The 9,839-nt window shown below is 40.3% G+C and overlaps 1 long non-coding RNA gene across 1 annotated transcript; it reads left to right on the top strand.

Annotated features, from left to right (window-relative positions):
* Window positions 1-6,242: 6,242 nt before the first annotated feature.
* LOC117828062 lies at window positions 6,243-8,556 on the top strand. Its single transcript, XR_004634323.1, has 2 exons — window positions 6,243-6,842; window positions 8,058-8,556. It is a non-coding gene; the product is annotated as an uncharacterized LOC117828062 (long non-coding RNA).
* The last annotated feature ends 1,283 nt before the right edge of the window (window positions 8,557-9,839 follow it).

The raw sequence follows: 9,839 nt of genomic DNA, 5'->3' as shown, positions 1-9,839 counted from the left end.
ACCCCAGTGATGTGCTGGCTCTTGCTCCCCATCTGTTCATTCTATTTCAGGCTTTAGGGGACATAAGAAGCCATGGGGTAGGCTACTAAATTCATTGATAAAAGGCATAGTGGGAAGGGTTTCTTCACGTGGGGCTCATACTTTCTTTAAGCACAAGTACCTTGTGTTTATCTCAAATTCAGCTCAGGTCCTACACCTAATTTTTACCTACAACCTTAATGTTGCATTTTTTTTCTTTAGTGCAAAGCACTTTGTAACTATGTTTTGTAATATGCTTTATAAATCAATTCATTATTATTATTATCATTAGTAGTAGTAGTAGTAGTTGTATTATTGTTATTATTATTATTATTATTATTATTATTATTATTATTATTATTATTATTATTATTATAGTGGATTATTTGCATTAGGGCAAGGCAAGTTATTTTACAAAGCACCTTTCATGTAAGGATCAAATAGAAGTGCTTTACAGAGCTAAAAACAAACCCATAACATTAACATGAGTGAGAGAAATGTCATTAAGAAAACATGAGCATTAAAATATAGAAAATGTATTAAAATATAAGATCACAGAAGAAAGAACAAAAGAAAGAAATAAGACACCAGGAAGTAAAAGAAACCAAAATATTAAAAAGAATATTAGCATTAGACCATAAGTAAAGGTTTATGAAGTAACATGTTGCTCCACCCTGGTTTTGCCTTCCTTAATTTGACTGATAGTACATGTTTTCCATTAATATTGTGATTTCATTAAGGTGATTTCTTTTCTCCATTATATTCATAGTGTAAAAATCTGATATCTCGACATCTCTTTTTCAAAGTAACAATACAATCCTACTTGCTGTAGGTTGTGTGCTCGTTAGCAAGTAATGTAAGGTTCACAGTTTAAAATATCCTCTTATCTGTAAATCAGAGGAAAGGTCACTTGAGACACCTTCCAACAACAGCTGACTCACAGATATGATACACAAATAATGTTTCTTGGTTCAGTACGATGAAATAAACAAACATTTTCTATCATGTTTCTTTCCCCCTCATTTGTTTGAGACCTACTGTCAATGTGAACTTAACCTGAGTGAAAAGCATTGCTGTCTGTTGCTTGATTCTCATTGCCTTGACCTTTTTCTGTTTAAAAATAGCAACAAGAAAGCAGCAACAGATCCCATTTAAAACCTGCAAATCTCTCTCCCCATCTCTCTTCCTTACTCACTTTATCTCTGCCTCACTTACCAAAGGAGAAGATGACCACAGAAATAATGTGGCATGACCATATACCCTCTGCACTTCTCTTATGTACATTGTACAGGTGGGAGACGTGCGTTATGAGTGTATGAGAGTGCAGTATTTTTCTTTGCAAGGTTCTATCAAAGGTGATGGTGTGGATTAAAGATACGGTTAAAGTTAATTTATGATGACTGCTAAGGGGTTAAAGAAAAAAGAAGCACAGTTTCCTGTAACATTTTTTTTATTATAACTTCTTATTCTAACTTTCAGAATAATTGGGTTCATTACGATTGCCTGAGTGGCCACAGCTTCTCATCCACAGTCATTTTTCTCTCTGCAGTTGATTGACAGGTCTGCTTGTTTGGGATCAAAGGAGAACAAGAAGTGAAAAACATAGGGAAATGCAATTGTACATACACTTTCTGCAATAAAAGCTGAGGCTTAATCCTAATTCTCTGATGTAACCTCACCTTGAAAGACTCACTCAGATTGGAAACCCCTCTAGCCTTGCCTGCTTCAAATGAAGCGGCGTAGCGGGGAGACGGGGTGTACCTCTTGCTAAAATATGACATAGAGGAAATGGAGAAACTAAGAGTACCTTTAAGAGATTGTTACTTCTATTATTCAAATCCCTAAAGGGCAAAAGAGAACGAGCGGGGATGTGTCACAGGTTCTGATCAGACGTGATCAAACAGCATTATACACTACAGCAGCTAAATGCACCCTCTTTGAAAAGGCACTTCTGGGTCAGGGAGCATTTTACTGTAGATTTGTGTGTAAGAGGAAGAATAAGAGAAAGGGAAAAATGGCGTAACATAAAGAGAAGGCTGGCAAGACTACATTGACAAGTATGTTTGCACCCCCATCTGTGTATGCTTGTTCATTTGTGTATCCTGTATAGTTCCAGCGCCAGTTCCTTTTCTTTATTACAAAGCCTTTCACACACCTGAGCTTGCTCTGCTTCAATTCCGCTTCTTGATTGGCCCCGGAAGTCCGTATGGAAATGGTGTCAAACCACAAGTGCAGTAGAGGCCTATTTCTTGCAATTTCTCTTCTCACTCTAACTCTGCACAGCACACAGGCACAAGGACAGACGGCAACAAGCAAGCCAGCGGGAGAAAATAAGTTCGGAAAATGAATGCAGTGAAGAAGAAACCTTAGCTCGCTGAAGGTCTTACTACATCATTGAGCTGCATTAAGGTTGAACGAGCTGTCGCTGGAATAATATGCTGCAGGTTGACACTCACTCAGGTAGAGCTCTGAGGTACATGAACTTAAAATGGTGTGAAAATCAACAGTTTGTGCTTTGTTTTTACAGAAAATACTCTGTCATCAAACAACTCTTCGAACAGTCACTGCTTGTTTGCTTCTGAGCAACCCTCGTAAAATTGCATTTGAGGGAATGCTAAATAAAAAAATGAAAACAGGTACTATTATATATTCATGTTGCCCTTGTTAGCCACCAAAACAATGGTGGCTGACAAGGGCAAACAGAGCAAAAGATCATCATGAGGAGAAAGAGGCTGCAAATGCAAAGATGATGCAAATGCAAAAGGATAAAATAAAATAATAAAAAACCAATGATGGGGCAGTGCTGGCTTGACGGTTTAGGCACTTAGCCCATTGACAGAGGATATAGTCCTATAGTCCTTGTCGCAGCAGTGGCAGGTTCGACTCCTGGCCTCTACCAATCTTCCCTCACTCTGTACTCCCCACATTTCATGTCTCTCTCCAGCTTCCCTATCCAATCTAGGCAAAAATGCCCCAAAACATAACTTAACATAAAAAAGGCAATGATGGTTATATCAATCAACTTGTCTTTATACTTGAGACACTGAGGAGCAACCTTCATTTAAAATGATCACACACACACACACACACACACACACACACACACACACACACACACACACACACACACACACACACACACACACTCACACAAACAAACACACACACACACACACACACACACACACACACACACACACACACTCACACAAACAAACACACACACACACACACACACACACACACACACACACACACACACACACACACACACACACACACTTATGTTCACTTATGTAAAACAGTTACAGAGGTTAGAGAGGTAAAACTGATGTGAAACATGGAGAATTCTGTAAGGTATGATGGTAGTTTTCCTGGAAGAGCTTTTGATACAGAGAATAGAGCTTAATTTTCTCCTTTGTACATTCATATTAACCCTACAATGGTGCAACATTGGTGTCCAAGTCTGTGATTTCATATTGTCTCATGCTGTTGCATAAGCAGGAGTGCTAAACACACAGCAGTGGTTTCACCTATACTGTACATCAGCACGAGAGCAGGGTAATAATAGAATATAATGCTGTTCCACTTAGAACCCCTATAAGAAATGTAGCATTGTTCTATCGCATGTGTGTGTTCTGAAGCTACGATTTTGACATTGAATTATTCGTGTATATGCAGCATGTTTGCTGTTAATGCATTTGTTGTGGCTTTTTGCAGCGTAATCTTTTGTATGCGGTCTGTTTCTGTTGTGTTTGTTTTGGATTTCTGTACATGTTTTGTTATTTTCCCTTTGTCTAAATTTGCATCCACTTTCCCATAATAGAAATGTTATTGGCCGTTACGGCATGTTTGTCATTGTTGGCTGCTGTATGAAAACAAAATCCAGACAAAACGAACAACAACAACCATACATATAATCAAACAAAAACAGGTTGCTAAGGTTTTAAAGAAGGAGGTTTATTATGACATATTGGCCAATGAATGCTTACAGCTGACAAAGTGAGGATTTAGGTTTAGTCATGCTGGAGTCGTGACTGACGATTTAAGGAAAGGACAAATACTGCTGGCTCATAATGAGTGCATAATGAGGGACAGGTTTTGACCCAGCAAATCGCAGACATTTCTCTCATCATTCAGTGGCAGAATACATTATAAGTGTAATAAAGACATGAGGTCACACAATATTTCCTACATTATAAAAGGGAAAATCTTTTTTTTTTCTCAGTGTTTACTTACATTCAAGGGCATTTTGGGTAGTAATTCAACTATTTTCATGTGGGCTGTCTGGGTTGCTGCGTTTCTGAATGCCTTTTGGCCCATTTCCCTTTCAAAACACCACAGTGTAATATTGATGTGCCATTTCCCTGCCCCTTCTCAAGAATTTATCATGCAACAGCTCTTATGGAGATTTAATCTCTAGACCTTCATGAGAAGTTGCTGCTCCTGTTATTGATCGTGGCAACAAAAATATGAAGTGTGCAGCTTGGTTCTTTTGCATGATGAGCTGGCTGTGATTCCATAGGTCACACTTGCTATGTTTAAATGTCTCATTTTCAGAATACAGTTAAATACTTTGAAATATGATTTCACATTATCAGCTATCAATCTCAATAATGGGTTATTGCACCATGTATTACTTCTCTATTTTTTGGAAAAAAAAAAGGAGAAAAGTTAAATCATGTGTTCATCACAAGTGAGTGGGCAAGGTTGTTGAAATCTAGTGCAACAGGTGCAAGAAGAGCTACATGTAACAGGATGAATAGGAACATCTAATGGCCAAATTCCACCAGATCAGGGTCCAGTCCGTCTCCGATCCGTCATGGCACCGTATCTGATAGGTTTCAATTCTAGTCAGGTCCAGCAGGCCGGAGACCTCTATTTCAGATACGCAAGACTTCTATTTTTGCCAGATGCTGGAGCATGATGCAGCAATCTCAACAGAGCAGATGGAGTGGGACAGGATTATAGGCATCAAAACAAAATTAAAACATCCGGTTACTTTTTAGAATAAATCACTCTGGGTTATCACTAGATTGTTTTTCACTTAACCACAACAACAAACCATCATGATGAGTGGAGCCAGGTCTGTAGTCAACAGGTCAGAGGTTTTTAGAGGCCAATAAAGGCAGCATGCAGTCCTGCTTTGTGCTCTGTTCTGAAAATGCAGCAGGTGGATGTTGACTGTGTTGCTTTGTTTGCCATCATGTAGCAAACATTACAATATGGCGTTAGCAGCATGCTTTTGACTTCATGTCTTGCCATCTGAGACTCCTGTCCAGACCTGCCCACCCACCCCCTTATCCAACAGGGAGGACTAAAGGCTGATTTATACTTCTGCGTCGAATCGACGGCGTAGCCTACGCCGTAGGTCCGCGTAGCTCCCGTACCTACGCAGAGGCCTACGCACGTAGCTGACGTGCACCTCCTCCAAAATGTAACTATGCGTAGAGCCGACGCGGACCGCAAGCTCTGTGATTGGTCCGCTCAACGGCTTTGTCTTTCCCGCATTCACAGCACTTCCGGGATCCCGGACATCGGCCACATATCGGCCGTGTATTTCATCTCCTCCACTCTATTCTTCATTTAATCATGTCTGCATGATAAACAGCAACATGTATCAGCTGTAGATTAACATAACACTCTCTGAATCGCTGTGGAAAAGTAAACAGAGATCGTAGCAGGACCGGAAGCAGGCGACCGGCTATCAGAGAGACCACACTGCCCTCAAGCGTTTCGGAGGAGAATTGCTGCGCGACACGGACACATCGACGCACAAGTATGTGGGGCTCATATCCGTGTCAGCCCCTGCTGCGTAGGGGCGACGCAGAAGTATAAATCAGCCTTAAGGGTCATGTGTGAAAGAAAAACTTGGTTAAATTTCAGGGGCAGAGTGAACATATGAAAGAGGCTTGAATGTGGAGCGTAACTATTGATTTGTCTGTCAAACAGAGCAAGAAGTACAATGCTTATTTCTTGAGTAAAGTTCAAAAAACCTATATCATTTCCTGAATTTGAAATGCTCGATTGAAGTATCAATACCTCAAAGTAAGTACGTGGATGAGTGTATCAGACTTTTTATCTATAGCAGACAATGATCTGACACTGAAGGGAGGAAACAAGGAGACACATACTAGGTAACGAGTAACAGGGACACAGGTGAGACCAACAAGGCACAGGTGAGGACAATTACAAGGAGGGAAAAAACACAAGACAAAGATCACACAACCAGCACAAAATACAAAACAGGGGAGAAACACAAGTGCAATCCACAGAACAAAACCAGAGTTTATAAACCAATTATAGTTTTCAGTAATCAGAAACCAGCTTTTTCAATGCTTTTCCTGTATTGCCTTCACTGTAATATGACTCGTATAAAAAGCCAAAGCACAGTTTTTTTTTACTCAAAATTAAGTGTCAACTTGGGGATTTCTGGAATGCATTCTGAGTCCTCTAGTTTTTTGTAGTGTAGAGGTGTTAGTTTTCATGCTGTGAGCAGGCGCTAAGTACTGCTGAAAAAGGAAATCCGCATCTCCATAAAGCTTGTCAACAGATGGAAGCATTACGTGCTCTAAAATCTCCTGGTAGACAGATACATTGACTGTGAGCTTGATGAAACACAGTGGACCAACACCAGAAGATGATATGGCACCCCAAATCATCAGACTGTGTAAACTTCACACTGGACTTCAAACAGCTTGGATTCTGTGCCTTTCCACTCTTCCCCTAGACTCCAGGAACTTGATTTGCAAAGTTTACTTTCATCTGAGAAAAGGACTTTAGACCACTGAGCAACAGTGCAGTTCTTCTCCCTCTAAACCCAGGTAAGACTTGTCTCTCTCTGGTTTAGGAGTGGCTTGATATCAAGAATTTAACAGTTGTAGTCCCTCTCCTGAATACATGTGTGCGTGGTAGTCTTTGATGCACCAACAACAGCCTCAGTCCACTCCTTGTGTAAGCCATACTTATCACAATTAAAATAGAGAAATGCTACATTTAGTTTATAGGTGATGCGTCTAGAATAATTGATGGAAAATATTGAGCTTTTTCACAACACTTTTTTTGTTGAGATGCATCAGTAGAGGCACTAGAGTCGAAATAAGTTAGTTTAGATTAATCAAGCTATTTTCTGATTCTGATTTTGACATATTGTTCCCCCCTTTTCTGCCTTGTAACTAAGCGGCAACCTCCGGTCTTATAATATGAAGCCAAGTGCTAAAAACTGCAGTTCGTCGAGAGTCCACTTGATGCTGGCTGCCGAAATATCGGAAACCACATACACCCATTCAAAAAAGACGATCTTTCCAGCAATAAGTAACATGCTTACAGCCTGGTTCAAAACACCGTATAGGTCTGAGTAGCTAATTTCTCTATCAACACAAACTGGTGAATTTTTTTATAACTCTGTGTTTTAGAAGATATTAAACTTACAAATTTTGCCCAAATAAGGGCATGGCTGACCTCCCCTTTACCTCAAACTAGCTTGGACAATGTTTGGTTGTGTTCAGCATTTCCAGTATGTCACCAGCTGGCGATTGTCTTCAAAACAGTGCTCAGAAACAGATGGGTGATGTCACAGATTCTACGTACATTTTTTATACTATGCTTGTAACATGTAAATAGAATCTGAAACGCCACTTTTACTATGACTGTTTTTGTTTCAGAAGCTACTTTTATAACTCACCACAAAAAGTACAATTGTGTTACAAAATAAGCAACAACAGAGCTAAACTACCTGCACTGCTGTTCAAAGAAGTTCATTCAGCCTGACTCACAGTGCAGACTGACGCACAAAGAGGATATTAGTTTGTGATGGCTTGGTCAAACTATTTTCAATCAGTCAGCAATGCAGCAGTCAATCTATCAGCCATCCAGGAAGTGTTACTCAGCAAAAAAACACTCCTTTTAGTGTGCAGCCCTAACACAGTAGTGGTAGTTGAATGAGCATTAAAGGTCTTTCTTCCACTATATCAAACCTGAACTCTAAAATGTCTTTGTTTGATTGGCTTGTGATGTCATTTTCTGTGTGATGTCTTTAGACCAGAGCAACAACAAGCTGCCAGGACATCAGAACAAACTGCAGCAGAGGTGTACAACAACAACACCACCAGTTCCAAGCCACAACATCGTCACCTCCTATGGGCTCCCTCTAAAGGTTGAGAATGATGAAAAGCAAAGTAACACCCCTGCGGGCCAGCCTCAGAACACTGCCTACGGGCTGCGGGAGTACTGCATTCTCAGCAAGTCAACTGGAGAACAGAAAACTGAGCCCTCGGATCTCAAAGTGAGATGGGGGAAGGAAGAGTTTTACTGAAAAGTGAGGTGGTGACATTTAAAGATGTTTACTGTGTGTTTGAACGTTTGGCACACAGCTCTAGAACAGAAAAACAGCTATTAATGAGAAAAACCATGCAGCTTATTAAAAAAAATCCTGTGAGGGGTCGACCTGCTGGGCTTTACACATCATATCTATGGACTTTTTAAAATTCTTCATGGTTTTGCCTGAGTATTTCAACCTGAATAAAGAAACTGCATGTATTTCAATCTTTTTCTTAAATAGACTGGGCTTAAGCCAGCAGACTAATCTTCTTCCACTATGCTCTAAAAATGCCGAAACACACACCTGTCACTATGAAGCTTATGTTGATGCATGGATTAACGTTACATCTACAAAAGGCAGTAAACTTTGTCAGCTGCAGAAATGTGAGAAGCTGTGATGGTTTCAAAGCATCAGAAGGTTGTTGGATTAATTGTTTTGAATGAACAAGCCCTGCAAGTTGCTGAGCACTACAAAATCTGATACCAGGTTGAACACATAGGGCCTGATCTACTAAGATCTCAAAAACAAGCGGTATATTGAGTGTGCAAACTAAAACATTGCACGTGCTATTAACCAATCACATTCAAACGTATGACAAATAGTAATCAGTATACACCTGTCATAATTTAAGTGACTTTCATTAATCCCAATAAAGATCAGCTGTTCTAGGAGGGTTTTCCTGACTCTTCCTCAGTTGCATCTTACAGCAAAAGCCATGGTCCACAGAACGCTTCCAAAGAAGCAGAGGGATCTCATTGTTGAAAGGTATCAGTCAGGAGTAGGGCACAACAATGTTCCAAGGCATTAGATATACCATGTACCACAGTGAAGACAGTCATCATCAAGTAGAGAAAATATGGCACAACAGTGACATTACGAAGAACTGGACATCCCTCCAAAAGTGATGAAAAGACAGGAAGAAAACTTGTCAGGGAGACATCCAAGAGGTCTACAGCAACATTAAAGGAGCTGCAGGGATTTCTGACCAGTACTGGCTGTGTACTACATGTGACAACATCTCTCCTATGTTTCTGCTATGGGTAGGGTGGCAAGACGGGAACCGTTTCTTATGAAGAGACTCTTTGGCCATAATTCCAAAAGGTGTGTTTGGCATAAAAACAACACTTCACATCACATAAAGAACACCATACCCACAGAGAAGCATGGTGGTGGCAGCATCATGCTTTGGGGCTGTTTTTCTTCAGCTGGAACCGGGGCCTTAGTCAAGGTGGAGGAAAGTATGAACAGTTACAAATACCAGTCAGTTTTGGCCCAAAACCTCCAGGCCTCCATTAGAAAGCTGAAGATGAAGAGGAATTTCACCTTTCAATACGACAACGAACCAAAGCATACACCCAAATCAACAAAAGCATGGCTTCACCTAAAGAAAATTAAAGTTTTGGAATGGCTCAGCCAGAGTCCAGACCTGAATCCAATTGAATATCTGTGGGGTGATCAGAAGAGGGCTGTGCACAGGAGATGCCCTCACTATCTGATGGAT

Source organism: Notolabrus celidotus, chromosome 16 (genome assembly GCF_009762535.1).
Source record: "Notolabrus celidotus isolate fNotCel1 chromosome 16, fNotCel1.pri, whole genome shotgun sequence".
NCBI lineage: Eukaryota > Metazoa > Chordata > Actinopteri > Labriformes > Labridae > Notolabrus > Notolabrus celidotus.
The sequence above is the reverse complement of the archived record's forward strand: the minus strand, read 5'-3'. Positions and strand labels throughout refer to the sequence as shown.